The following is a 15338-nucleotide window of genomic DNA, read 5'->3' on the forward strand; positions in this document are numbered from 1 at the left end:
CTTAAATGTGCTTTTAAATGTTTTTATTTCTTTAAGAGAGGAAGCAGAGAGAAAATTCACCTCCTCAAACTCCTTTCGCACCAGGGGCTTTTTATCCTGCAAAACTTTGTCAAATGCTATTGAAAAGACCTTTTGGAAAAATCACCCCTGCTCGGATCTTTGGCCAAAATAGGAGGACAAGCCCCACAGTGCACTTCTCAAACTAATGGAAGCTCAGCTGCCCAGGCCCTGGAAGCCCCGACCAGTCCCTGGAAGCAGATGCTCCACCTGGCTCAGTGGCCTTTTGCCAGCTGAGACCATTAACCAATAATAGCTGCATTTCCAGAAAATTAGGCAGTGCTAATTTTAATCTTGTTCTCTGTTTAGAAACTGAAGTCCAGAGAGGTCAGACCTAGGGCATCTCCTCCGCGTTTGCACAGCGGCCTAAGAATGTCTGCATCCCACCATCTCCCCTGCAGGCTTCAAGCATCCTGAGGACATGGTCCTGCTAGATCCACTTCCATGACCCCAAGTCTCAGGTCAGGATTATAATATATCTGTCAAAGGGCTGAATGAGAACCTTCTATGGGAGCTGCCACAGTAGATGCCCGGCCCGTGTCCCCTTGGCACTTCATGCCTATGACAGCTTCCTCATCCCACGGAGGGAGGGGAGCTTTTTCTCTGTCCAAGAGTTTTTTTCTAGTTGAGGAAGCGCACTTGGCCCGTGCAAGAGGTAGGTAGTTATGCTGGGGCGGTTAGAGCCTTCAGCAGTATTCTTCCACCCACGAGGGCTCGAAGTTGCAGGTGAATGATCCAGGGCAAAGGAGAAAGAGGGCTGGAAGGTTTGCAGTGTGTTTGGCTGTTAGCATAACTGACACCATCTTGGGCCTGTTCATTTCCTCCTGTCCTTCCGCTGACCCTACCTAGGACTGTACTGTGTAGTAAATCTCTTCTCTGTCGTCAGTGGTTTTGTAATGAATAGATATTGTTTAATGATCATGAGGTCCAGGTAGTCTCCAAATAATGATAAAGACCTTCGCTGACATATTCCTGGCACCCACCCATCATAAATCAGATAAGGCCTTGACTTAGGAATGCAATCCCCGTCTCCAAGCACTTACCCCCATACCCTAGGTTAACTATAAAATTGTGATGGTCCCTCGGAGGTGCGGAGTGCAGCTGCCGATGCCTCCAGATTGCCATATGCCCTATCCAATCCGCATGTAAGTTACCCGCAATAAACTTCACAACTGTACTTTATGGAGCTGACTGCCTCGTTGTTTGGTCTCAAGATACCTTCTCAGTTCGTTGGGCACTTTTCATTCCCTCTGTCCTCGGAGATAGTTTTAGATGGGGAATTCTCATGACTCAGTCCAGAACCAACTGGAGGATGCACGGTTTGGGCACTCTGGTCTCCTGCAGAAATTCTCATCAGAACGACTGGAAGAACATGTTACAGTGCAGATCCCCAGGCCCATTCTCTCAGCTTCTGATTCAGAAGCATGCCGTGTTGGTTTCCTGGGTGCGGGGCTGGGGAGCTGTAACACGGTACCACCAGCTGGGTGGCTTATAGTAACAGAAATGTACTATCTCACAGTCTGGAGGCCAGAAATCTGAAACTAAGGTGTTGGCAGGGTTTGTTCCTTCTGGAGGCTTTGAGGGAGAATCTGTTCCAGGCCCCTCTCCTGGCTTCTGTTGACTGTGGGCCATCCTTGGCTTTCCTAGGTTTGCACATGGATCACTCCAATCCCTGACGCCATTTTCACAGTCTTCTCCCTGAGTCTGTGTCTCTTTTCTTATTAGGACACCAGTCATATTAGGACACCAGGCAAGGGTCCCCTGCCCCAGTATGACCTCATCTCAACTAATTATATCTGCAACAACACTATTTCCAAAAAAGGTCACATTCTAAGGTCCTGGTGGCTAGAACTTCAGCATATCTTTTTTTTTTGGTGGGGGAGACATAGTTCAACCTGTAACAGATGCAGCAATTCTAAATGCTAACAAACCCCCGGGAGATTCCGACATGACCCCCTGTGACTGTGGCACTTCCATCTGGTTCTTCTTTACAGAGCCTTCTGCAGAGACAAGGCCTGTAACAACGGTACATGGAGCAGGACCAGTCTGTTGCACTTTGACAGCCGGGCGTGCAGAGAATGAAAGGAAACAGAACTGCTGGAGGGAGGCAGCGAGGGGCAGCATGGTCCCAGCAGAGCATGAAGGGAAGCCTGGCTCGGTGTCTTGGCGTCCCCTACTGTCACCCCACTGGCCACATGTCTGAGGTCGGAAAGAAGGTACTTGACTTAATTTTCCAGCTACTCAAATGCCAACGCAGCAGGTGCTTCAAAAACAGGATTGCAGAAAGAAGTGCAGGATGAATAGCGCCGACTTTTTCTTCTTGGTTTAAAAGGAAATCTCTTGCTTTGGGGCAGATCATGCCTCATGAATTGACTTCTCACAGGCACTTTTGTAGATGAGAAACCGCAGCAGAGAGGGTTATGGGTAGATGCAGTGTGGCTCCCTTCCCATGTACTTTGTGGAGCAGGGATGGGGTCTGACATGGAGGGGTTGACGTGATGCTCAGACAGCATCCAGACACCAAGCCGTCCACCTGGATAGTTTCATATGGTGGGTGGGGAGAGGCTGGGGGAAAGGCACTGCTCCCAGCACACCTGCTCTGACAGGTAGCCTGTAGCCCCAGAGCCACGGGGGAGCACCTGAGGTGAACAGAGAGGCAGGGATGAAACAGCAGGAACCTCGGTGAAACCCATGCACATCTCCCCTTACAGGCCATCTTCTTTCCTGCCTCCTGCTTTTGCATATGCTGGTCCTTGACCCTGCAGCCTCCATTGGAAAATGACTTCCACCCTCCCTCTGTTAACGGTGCCAGCCTCACTTCAAATCCATGATCACAACTCTCAAAGGGGTTCTCAGCACGGCTGGGCGATCCTACTACATTTCCCTATCCATTCACTCTTTTTTTTTTTTTGCGGTACGTGGGCCTCTCACTGTTGTGGCCTCTCCCGTTGCGGAGCACAGGCTCCGGACGCGCAGGCTCAGCGGCCATGGCTCACGGGCCCAGCCGCTCCGCGGTATGTGGGATCTTCCCGGACCGGGGCACGAACCCACGTCCCCTGCATCGGCAGGTGGACGGTCAACCACTGCGCCACCAGGGAAGCCCTATCCATTCACTTTTTCATGTGAGAAAGAACACCTAATTGGTCGAAGCCACTAAATAGTTAGATTTCTGCTAAAAGCAGCCAGATGCAACCCCTAACAACACAAGGACGGATATCTCATGTTCATCTTCGTTTAAAGGGAAACAACTTGGATTCTTCGGATTCTAGATGGAAGCATCTTCTGGCACGCGGCACAATACGAAATGTGATTGCTCTCCGCTCGGGTCCGTCACCCCTCTGCCTTTTCACAGGCTCGCATTTGCCATCCAGGCACTCTCTGAGGACCCTTCAGACATGCCTGAACTGATAAAGGACCCGAGGCAAGGTTGCCTGGAGCCCACCATCACTTTGGCCCAAAGTGCCCAAGCTGGTTTGAGCGGAAGTTCCCAGGACTGGGTGTCTACCGCTGGGAGGGACCATGAGCCTCAGAGCAGGCAGGACCACAGGGAAATTGTGATGAGCTCTGAAACCGCTCACCACGTCAGCATCCCCCACCCCCCGCCCCGTCCCAAGTCTGACGCGCTGTGTTGCAGAGGCACTTCCCGTTCTGCTGGGACCAAGGACATAGTCCCGCAGTGGGTGAGGCTTGCTGCCCAGCTTGGTGTGTGTGTCTGGGCTAACCTGGGCATCCACCAGCCCTAGAGCTTTAGCTGACCAGGATAAATGACAGGCTGCAGTCTCCTTCACCTCCCCCAGTGCCCACTGGGAATGGAGCCCCACCCTGCCCCCCGACCCAAACAACTCTGCCCCGGGGCCCTCACCTCGTGGTGCTCCACCCTCCATGCACACTTAGGGAATACAAACTTCTTCAACAGCCACTGGTCCCTGTGTCTGCCAGGCCGTCTCGTTCTCTGGGCACTGCCCTCACTCCTGGAACTCCACGCCTTGCCCTCCTCGCCCGTCAGGACTCAGCCGGGCATGGTGGCTCCAGAAGCTTCCCTGACACCCAGGCTGAGCCTGGCACCTGCTGTCGGAGCCACGCCTGGGCTGCCGTTTTCCATATCATGCATCCCCAGTGCTGCTGTCACCTGCTATAAGCTGAAAATGGTGGAACACCGGTGAACGCCTAAGGGCCAGCCTGGCGTGTGTCCATCTGGCCCTCCTGGAGGTAGGGAAGCGCATCCCATCATCTCCGCAAGCCCAAGGCCTAGTTGAGTGTTGGCCAAATGGGGCTGATGTGCAGTCAGTCCTGCCTACAGGGTTTCAGCTCCTGCTGCATGAGCCCACGGCTGCCCAAGCCTCTGCTCTAACTCATCAGGCACAGACGGATGAACCCCCAGATAGTAACATCAGCTGGGACCAAGCCTGAGCCTCTGCTTCCGTGACTGCTGTAAGGGCAGTCATGCGGCCAGGTCCGACCCCAGCTTCGCCCCTCCCAACTCAGCATCATCCTATCTCCTGCCAGCCCATGATGCTGGGGTCCTAGCACTGTCCACACCACCTCACCCCATCAAATAATAACAAGAACAATGACAATAACAACAACAACAATAATAGTAACCCTTTTCATGAGGACTCCTACCATGCCAGGTATTGTATGAACAGCCTCATTTAACCTTACAACAAACACACTGCAAGGGAGTGATTTCCACTTTGTCATTGCTGAAAATAAGGCTCAGTGACGTTAAGTGACTTGCCTTAGGTCACTCTGGCAGCGGAAGAGCCAGGACTTGATCCCGGGCAAGTCTGCTCCAGAGCTTGGGCACGTAACCATGTGTAGGCCTGCCCCTCTGCGCCAGCATCCTGTGTGCCGGCTTGGTCCTCCTGTGGCCACCCCACTTCACATGAACACCCTGAGGCCCAGAGAGGTGAAGTTAGTGCCTTGCTCGGGCCACATGGCAGAGGCAGGATTAGAACAACGGCGTCCACCTGCTGCTTCCCTTCCAGTGTCGTGGCTGACTTCATGGGGGGCCAGGGACCCCGATTCTCCCAGGGAGACTTTCTGCCCTTGGAAGGGCTCTGCCCAGCAGATGCTGGTGGTGGACTTACTTCTCTCTGTTGAATATGATGAATTCTTTCCGCACTGTCTCCAGGCACTGCTGGAGGTGTCCATTCTGTCAAAGAGCGCAGAGAGGGGACTGTAAGTGATGAAGCATCAACCAGGGAGTGAGGACGAGCAGAGACTGATCTAAATGGGGCTGGGGACAATCAAAGCGGCTGGAGCAGCCCTGATTGTAGCGGCGGCTGTGCCACCGGGGGTGGGGAGGGGGGCTGGCAGACAGAGATGCTTTTCTCCATTTTAAGCCATTAAATCCAATTTAAAAGCCATGTTAAAACGGAATAGGAATTGAAAATCATGACCTTGGTTTCCTGATCACTTGAATGTTCGTTAGTCCTAATTAAGAAGCATGGTGGGGAGAGGGAGAAATTTAAGGCCAGCGTGCAAGGGTGCTCAATCTCTTCAGGAACAGGTGCCAAGGACCACCCGTCCCACGGATGCTCTGTAATACACGTCTCAGAGGCTTCCTGGATGCCGAATGTACACTGCATGCCTGTGCAGGAGCCCCACACCCTTGTGTGCCCTTACGTACACACACCCAGCCCTTCCCAGGCCAACTTCTGCATTAGGCTCTGCAGGCACTGGCCTAGGCTCCACGATACTTTTAGGGGCTACAAAGATGTTTTAATTTCTTTTCAAGTAAGCTGAAAAAAATGAATTTTTAAAATTGAAAGTTATATTCATCTTCCTACCAATGTAATCATGCATTACAATTTTTAATATATTTTGATGGAGGAAGGGGCAGTTGTGGGTTGAATTGTGTCTTCCAAAAAGGTATGTTGTGGAATGGATAAAGAAGATTTGTGTATATACAATGAAATACTACTCAGCCATGAAAAAGAACGAAATAATGCCATTTGCAGCAACACGGATGGACCTGGAGATTATCATACTAAGTGAAGAAAGTCAGAAAGAGAAAGACAAATACTGTATGTTATCACTTACATGTGGAATCTAAAAGATGACACAAATGAACCTATCTACAAAGCTGAAATAGACTCACAGACATAGAGAACAGACTTGTGGTTGCCAAGGGGGAGGAGGGGGTGGGGGAGGGAAGGAGTGGGAGTTTGGGATTAGCAGATGCAAACTATTATATATAGAATGGATAAGCAACAAGGTCCTACTGTAGAGCACAGGGAACTATATTCAATATCCTGGGATAAACCAAAATGGAAAAGAATATGAAAAAGAATGTATATATGCATATAACTGAATCACTTTGCTGTACAGCAGAAATTAACACAACATTGTAAATCAACCATACTTCAATAAAAAATAAAACTTTAAAAAGATATGTTGAAGTCCTAACCCCCTGGACTGGTGAATGTGAGCTTATTTGGAAACAGGGTCTTTGTAGATGGAACTAGATAAGCTGAAGTCATCCTGGAGCAGGGTGGGCTCTACATTTAACGACGGGTGTCCCTAAAAAAGGGCCGTGTGAAGACACAGAGAGGAAAACGCCACGTGAAGACGGAGGGAGAGATGGGAGTGATGCAGCCGCGAGCCAAGGGATGTCAAGGGCTGCTGGCCACCGCCAGAGGCTGCAAGAGGCAAGGAGGGACCCTCCCTATAGCCTTTGGAGAGAGCAAAGCTCTGTCGATACCTGATTTTGAACTTCTGGCCTCCAGAATTGTGTGAACACATTTCAGTTGTTTTAAGACACCAAGTGTGTGATACTTTGTGTTGGCAGCCTAGAAAATTAATTCAGTGGCCCACAGAGTGTGGCCCTGGGTGCCTCCACAGTATAAAACCTCTGCAGAGGGCGCTGGGGGCTACTCGGAACAGCACTGGTGTCGCTCAGCATCATTTCTTCTGCTCTTGCTAACAGATACGGAGGTTCTTGCGCTAGGAACAGTGCTAATGTGAATGATGAGGGCATGGATATGTCCCTCTACAGGGATGATTTCACAGGGTCCTGCTATGAAAGACCACTTGTTCGATGGAGGCATTTTATTGACTGCAAATGAACGTATTTGGTGGGGCAAAGTGACAAGCCCCCCATCTGGCTAAGAAGCAGCTCAACCATATTCACTGGAGTATAGGATTCCTCTCTGCCTGGGGTCTGCTCCTGAGACGGCACTCACCAGAGGACAGCTGTCCTTCGTGCCATCTTTGGACCTGTTCTTTGCCAACCTCTTCTTCTTTTTGTGAAGTGGTTTGGATTCAAGAATCATTTCTTCAAGTTCAAATGTGGGATCACAGTTCAGTCTCCCTTTCTGAAAGGAAATGGAAAAGAAAACACAGTTTGTCTTTGTTCCGTGCCATTGAATTGTGTTTTCGTTCATTCATTCATCCATTCATTCTATCAATCATTCATTCAACAAGTAACAATGAACTACTCCTATGGGATACATCAGCTACACTTTCTTCCTGATAATGAACAGTGACACATCCTCGCTGCACACGTCATCATTTATCCCCATAATCCCGCCCACCTTGCACATCCCACTTATTAACATCCACAGGTTCCCTTGATCTTCTTACGTATGTTCATTTCGTGAGGTTGAGTTCAGTTTTCCAATCTGTTCTTTTCACTTATTTTCTCATACTCTCCTTCTCATGTCATTACTACCTTTTCTATAAATATCATTTTTAACAATTCCATTTAAAAATACCATTTCTGGCCAAAATCTACCCAGTTCCCCAGCCTGGCTCCCTGTTCTCCTGCAGCTAGAGCCGGCTGACCCTCAGGCCTAGCCCTGCCCTAGGCTGGGCTCCTGCCACTTTGGTCAGGAGTAATATTGGTCTCCCTGACTTATCCCAGGTGGCTCTTTTCCATCCTGAGACCCAGCCCAGGATGCTGGCTCTCTCAGGCAGCAGTCTGGTGGTTATAACATCAACGGCTCTGAAGGTGCTCAGAAAAACCAACAACCCAGTTCTGCTGCTTTCTGACCTTGAACAAGTTTTTAACTTCTTTGGGACTCAGTTCATTATCTGTAAAGTCTGGATAAGCATTCCTCCCTCATGCAAGATTAAACAAGTTAATAAAGTTCTTCATGTAGGGCCAAGTGAGAAGTGAGTCCTTGAGTAGGCGTCCCTGTTCCTGATTGGATGGGGGCCAGGGAGGGGAGGGACCAGGCATAACCGTGGGGGGGCTGCCAGCCTTGCCACTGAGTCCTACAGCCTCACCTTTCACCTGCGTGTCTTCGAGGGAGACATATCACCTCCCTCTGCCTCAGTTTCCTCATCTGTGTAAAATGCAGCAGGCTCAGTGGGTTGATGAGGATTAACTGAGATGGTGTTTGCAAATCTTCTAGAATGGGTCCTTCCTGATCCATGGCAGGCCTGCAATGACTGACCACTCCCTCTGCTGCCCTGCAGTCCCAGCCGCCTCCCATGGGAGCCCCGGCCTTAAACCCCAACTTATAAGCGAGGGTCTTGCTACCTGCCATCAAACTTGCCTTGGCCAGGCTGCCTCACCTCTCGATGTCAGCCAGTGCCCTGCCACGGCCAGGGCAGGAGGAGGAACCAGGGCTTTGCAGATAGAACTGGGGCAAGGCCTGGCTTTTCCATTCACTAGCAAGTCCCTCAACCTCTCTGGCCCTCAGTTTCCATAACTGTAAAATGAGGGTAAGTGCTCTGAACTTGTGAGGCTGGGGAGCAGTACTACGTTCTTTTCCCTTTCCCTTCTCCATCCTGGAGAGAGGTCCCAGCAGAACAGTCCCCGCTGGGATTGTCTGTACTGACAGCACTCCCCCACCTGCCCCTGCCGGGATCCTCACACCGCCAACTTCTATGGCTCCACTAATAGTCCCCTTTCCCTTGGTGGCACATCTGTCCCCCACCACTCTCCCTCTCCCAGTGAGCAGGTCAGATTCCAGGCCCAAGTCTTTCCTGGCCTGATCTATCTTCCCCCTCTCCCTCCCTCCCTCCCTTCCTTCCTTCAGTGGAGGCTCTGGGTCCAGACTGGCTGAGGTCAAGCCCTGGCTTTGCCAATTTCTCACTGAGTAATCGTGGGCAGTTTGCTTTACCTGAGACTATTCACTTAAGCTGAGACTGCTAACAGGACCCCCTTCCCTGTTGTGAAGCTTATACGACATAACGCACGTGAAGCTTTAGAACACGCTTAACCCTATTGGCTATTATCATTAACTGATCCATACTCATGTGACAAGCACATATCGAGGTCTTCTAGCAGCTTCTGGGGTCACCCATTGCTCTGGGATCTCTCTCAGGCGAAGGTCAGCCAACCCACCCTCTGAAGCTCTCGGGGAATGGCGGATACACGCAACAGAACGTTATTGACCGCTAACGCAGACCTAGGCACCTGTCCAGTGGGGAACCAGGGAGGGTGAGATCCACTCCAGGTAAGGGGATGGAGAGGCTGGCTGGGAAAACGTCCCAGAGGAGGCAATGACTGAGTTTCCTCCTTATCCAGAAGGCAGTTACCAAGACCCTCCAGTGGACCACTTGCTGCGTTTTACGCTGAGTCTGGAAGGAGGGGGAGGAGATTTCCAAGTGGACAAGAAAGGCACTCCTGGAAGAGGAAGCAGTGTGTTCACAGGTATGGAGCTAAGGAACAGTGTGGCCAGAGGGGACAACTGCAGGCATCTGCGTGTGGACCTCGGAAATCAGGTACAAATCCACCCTGAATCTCAATGAAACGTGATTCCTCTGGTGCTCAGGTGACCGTGGCCAGCAGGGGCCCCACTGGACAGCTTCTGGCGTCTTCCTGCCCGCCCAGGCGGGGGACCCCGCACAGGGAGGGATGCCGTCGAACAGGACCTCACTCACATTGGGTACGAAGCCGGGCATCAGGGCCTTCTCCCACACTGCGTCCCAGTTCATGTCGGCCAAGTAGGGTGCACTCTGGACGTCACCGAGGCTGGACAGGCGGCTCTTGGGGTCCTTGGTCAGGAGCTGCAGGCAAAGGGCAAACGTGCTCGCTTGGGCAGTGCACCCCACAGAGGTTTGTGGGGGAATCCGAAGGCGGAGTCTTGGGAAAATGAAGGTGCCCCTGCTTTCTGCGTTCCATGAGTGTCCTGCCCTGTTTGGGCTGCTGCGTTGGAAGGACCACCTACACTCATCTCTTTATAGCCAGGGAGGAACTGAGGGGTCAGGCTGCTGGAAGGTCATCCAGCAATGGGCTCTTTGGACAGGGACTAGATTTTCGCCCGCCCTGCTCCCCTTGGGAACTCACACCCTGTGACATGCCACCTCTCAATGAGGTCTGCAGAGGCTTCCAATTAAAAGTAAAAAGAATTAGCCACCTTGTTTTAGGACTTTCAGCTTGGTAATGGGATGCACAAAAGCATAATAAAATTTCTCCCTGGACAGCTATGAGGTGACCTCTGCAGTCTGATGGAATGGCCTCATTTGTAGCCAAGGGGTCAACTTTTAGCTTCCCTTCAAATGGAGTTTCTGCTAATAAGGAGTGATGCAGTAAAAGAAAAAAAAAATAGCCATACATTACCTTGCATCCAGAGGGGTTTTCAGCTTTCAAAACACTAGCTTATCTGGTGCAAGGACACTGAGGCTAAAAATGAAAGACGGGGCCCAGCCCTGGGAGGGCTACTCGGTAGCAGCGTGGCCCCGGCTGAGCTGCTGACTGTGCAGTGCATGGTTCCTCCTCCGAAAGAAGGAAGGATAATGGTAACTCTTCCACTTCTGGGTCACGATTCAGATGAGACCCATAGGGGATGGATGAGGACCTGGGACACACCAAGGCAGGATGCCACCCCCAGCTGCTGGCAGGTGGGAGCTGGAATCAGGACCCCCGCCAGTCGGCTCCCACCTGCCACTGCAGCGAGTGGGCTACAGTCACACCATGGGAGGGGCACCTGGCAGGGTCCCACCTGCTGATCACGGTGGCTTCTCTCTAGGAACTGTCCCCAGAATGACGGGTACAGATTTAAACAGAGACGCCGCTTCAATGCCCAGGGCAGGGCGGCGGTGGAGGGGGGTGGCCACCGTTTAGAGCAGCAGTTAGCTCTCTGACTCCATGGGTGGGTGGGAGGTGGAGGTGTTGGCAGGTGGGTAGAGCTTCCAGGTGATTCCAATCAGCAGTTGGTTAAGGACCACTGATGTCTAAAACCCAGGGGGTGAATCTCCCCTAAAGCAATTTAACTGGTGAGTAATTCCCTAAGTCATCTACAGAGTTTGGAGGGATTAAGAGCTGACATCTGGAGTTCAGAGAGCTTGCATTTAAATCCTCCTCTGCCTCTAACAGCCCTGTGGCAGTGAGTGAATGATCTTCTTTCCCGAGCCTCAGTTTTCCCATCTCTACTATGGGGGCACTGACACTACTCCTCTCACAGGGCATGTAAGGACTAAATGAGCAGAGCCCCCATATAACATTCCCCCAACCAGTGCTGGCTGCCGTCATCATAATTCCTTCATTAAAGGTGACTGGTGCTGACCACATGCAAGGCTCGACTCTGTGTCTCGGAGGATTCCAAGTAAGTTTAGCTGAATGCCAGCCTCAGAAGGAGGGTGCCACGACCCATGCTGAACTCGAGCTTATCAGAACACAAACAACAGGGCCTGCCCCACCATTTCTGATTCAGCAGGTCTGCGGGTGGAGCCTGAGAATCCGCATTTCCAACAAGTTCCCGGGGGATGCTGGTCCAGGAACCACCTTGGAGAACCACTGCTTTATTCTACTAGCAACTACTAGTTCCCAGGAAAAGTCAGGAGACGCCCAATGTCTTAAAGGTCAGTGAGTTAAAAGATGATTTGTAAAATTTTTAAAGAGCTATATGCATTAAATATTTCTAATTACTAGAAGCTTGTTGTGGAGTGAAAAGAGCCTGTGGGCTTTGTTGTCACAGACGTGACTAAAAGCCACCCTGTCCAGCGGCTTTGTGATCTTGATGCGGGATGGTGAGAGTGTTTACGATGAGGCATTAGAGCACCGCTGACTATTATTTCCACCACTGTCCCGCCATTCGTTTTCTCATTCCTTAATCTGCTGGTCTGCCTGTTACTGCACTGAGTGCCCAGCTCCCTGGCCAGGTGGGCTGGCGGCTGCCCCCTTACCTTCTTCAGCAGGGCGACCATGCCCTTGCACCACGTGGAGGAGTAGTGGACACGCTCCACCTTGAAGATGTTGAGGATCTCATCGATGGGGGTGGCCGAGTGGATTTCATATGGCCTCTGCAACCAAAGGACAACAGGCGGCATCAGAGAGAAAGACCCCACGTGGTTAAAACAGACATAGAGAACAGACTTGTGGTTGCCAAGAGGGAGGGGGAGGGGGAGGGATGGAGTGGGAGTTTGGAGGGGTGGGATGAATTAGGAGATTGGGATTGATAGATATACACTATTGACACCATGTATTAAATAGATAACTAATGAGAACCTACTGTATAACACAGGGAACTCTACTCAGTGCTCTGTGGTGACCTAAATGGGAAGGAAATCCAAAAAAGAGGGGATATATATGTATGTATAGCTGATTCACTTTGCTGTACAGTAGAAACTAGCACAACACTGTAACGCAATTATACTCCAGTAAAAATTTTAAAAAAATAATAAAATAAAGTCAGCTCTGCACCTTTAAGCTCCAGGCTCAGCCTTAATCTGTTTGCGTGGTTGTGGAGAAACCCAGGTCCTTCGACAAGAATACTGGCACATATTAAGATCCATATTCCATCTGCGTCAGGTAAAGAGTTTTACTGATGCTCGGTTCTCACTTAGGATGTCTTGACTCAGAAAACCAAGTGGTCTTTATAAGGTAAAGTAATTACATGTTCTGCTGGTGAAAGTGATTTTGGCAGCAGGGCACTGGATATATATATATATACTCATTATGGAGTGCAGGTGCATCTCTATTCCAGGAAACTCAGTTTAGAGAAATTGCCAATTTACCAAGAAATGGAAGAAACAGGAAAAGAACTGCGGTAGACCTGTTATTTTATTTTATTTTTTTACATCTTTATTGGAGTATAATTGCTTTACAATGGTGTGTTAGTTTCTGCTTTATAACAAAGTGAATCAGTTATACATATGTTCCCATATCTCCTCCCTCTTGCGTCTCCCTCTCTCCCACCCTCCTTATCCCACCCATCCAGGTGGTCACAAAGCACCGAGCTGATCTCCCTGTGCTATGCGGCTGCTTCCCACTAGCTATCTATTTTACGTTTGGTAGTGTATATATGTCCATGTCACTCTCTCACTTTGTCACAGCTTACCCTTCCCCCTCCCCATATCCTCAAGTCCATTCTCTAGTAGGTCTATGTCTTTATTCCCGTCTTACCCCTAGGTTCTTCATGACATTTTTTTTTCTTAGATTCCATATATATGTGTTACCATATGGTATTTGTCTTTCTCTTTCACTCTGTATGACAGACTCTAGGTCCATCCACCTCACTACAAATAACTCAATTTTGTTTCTTTTTATGGCTGAGTAATATTCCATTGTATATATGTGCCACATCTTCTTTATCCAATCATCTGATGATGGACACTTAGGTTGCTTCCATGTCCTGGCTATTGTAAATAGAGCTGCAATGAACATTTTGGTACATGACTCTTTTTGAATTATGGTTTCCTCAGGGTATATGCCCTGTAGTGGCATTGCTGGGTCATATGGTAGTTCTATTTGTAGTTTTTTAAGGAACCTCCATACTGTTCTCCATAGTGGCTGTACCAATTCACATTCCCACCAGCAGTGCAAGAGTGTTCCCTTTTCTCCACACCCTCTCCAGTATTTATTGTTTCTAGATTTTTTGATGATGGCCATTCTGACCGGTGTGAGATATCTCATTGTAGTTTTGATTTGCATTTCTCTAATGATTAATGATGTTGAGCATTCTTTCATGTGTTTGTTGGCAATCTGTATATCTTCTTTGGAGAAATGTCTACTTAGGTCTTCTGCCCATTTTTGGATTGAGCTGTTTGTTTTTTGTTATTGAGCTGCATGAGCTGCTTGTAAATTTTGGAGATTAATCCTTTGTCAGTTGCTTCATTTGAAAGTGTTTTCGCCCATTCTGAGGGTTGTCTTTTGGTCTTGTTTCCTTTGCTGTGCAAAAGCTTTGAAGTTTCATTAGGTCCCATTTGTTTATTTTTGTTTTTATTTCCATTTCTCTAGGAGGTGGGTCAAAAAGGATCTTGCTGTGATTTATGTCATAGAGTGTTCTGCCTATGTTTTCCTCTAAGAGTTTGATAGTTTCTGGTCTTATATTTAGGTCTTTAATCCATTTTGAGATTAATTTTTTGTATGGTGTTAGGGAGTGTTCTAATCTCATACTTTTACATGTACCTGTCCAGTTTTCCCAGCACCACTTATTGAAGAGGCTGTCCTTTCTCCACTGTACATTCCTGCCTCCTTTATCAAAGATAAGGTGACCATATGTGCGTGGGTTTATCTCTGGGCTTTCTATCCTGTTCCATTGATCTATATTTCTGCTTTTGTGCCAGTACCATACTGTCTTGATTACTCTAGCTTTGTAGTATAGTCTGAAGTCAGGGAGCCTCATTCTTCCAGCTCCGTTTTTCGTTCTCAAGATTGCTTTGGCTATTCGGGGTCTTTTGTGTTTCCATACAAATTGTGAAATTTTTTGTTCTAGTTCTGTGAAAAATGCCAGTGGTAGTTTGATCGGGACTGCATTGAATCTGTAAATTGCTTTGGGTAGTAGAGTCATTTTCACAATGTTGATTCTTCCAATCCAAGAACATGGTATATCTCTCCATCTGTTTGTACCATCTTTAATTTCATTCATCAGTGTCTTATAATTTTCTGCATACAGGTCTTTTGTCTCCTTAGGTAGGTTTATTCTGAGATATTTTATTCTTTTTGTTGCAGTGGTAAATGGGAGTGTTTTCTTGATTTCACTTTCAGATTTTTTATCATTAGTGTATAGGAATGCCAGAGATTTCTGTGCATTAATTTTGTATCCTGCTACTTTACCAAATCCATTGATTAGCTCTAGTAGTTTTCTGGTACCATCTTTAGGATTCTCTATGTATAGTATCATGTCACCTGCAAACAGTGACAGCTTTACTTCTTCTTTTCCAATTTGGATTCCTTTTATTTCCTTTTCCTCTCTGATTGCTGTGGCTAAAACTTCCAAAACTATGTTGAATAAGAGTGGTGAGAGTGGGCAACCTTGTCTTCTTCCTGATCTTAGTGGAAATGCTTTCAGTTTTTCACCATTGAGGATGATACTGGCTGTGGGTTTGTCATATATGGCCTTTATTATGTTGAGGAAAGTTCCCTCTATGCCTACTTTCTGCAG

This window comes from Delphinapterus leucas, chromosome 5 (genome assembly GCF_059928025.1).
Source record: "Delphinapterus leucas isolate spDelLeu-1000000601 "Yukka" chromosome 5, BTC_Dleu_Yukka2, whole genome shotgun sequence".
Taxonomy (NCBI): domain Eukaryota; kingdom Metazoa; phylum Chordata; class Mammalia; order Artiodactyla; family Monodontidae; genus Delphinapterus; species Delphinapterus leucas.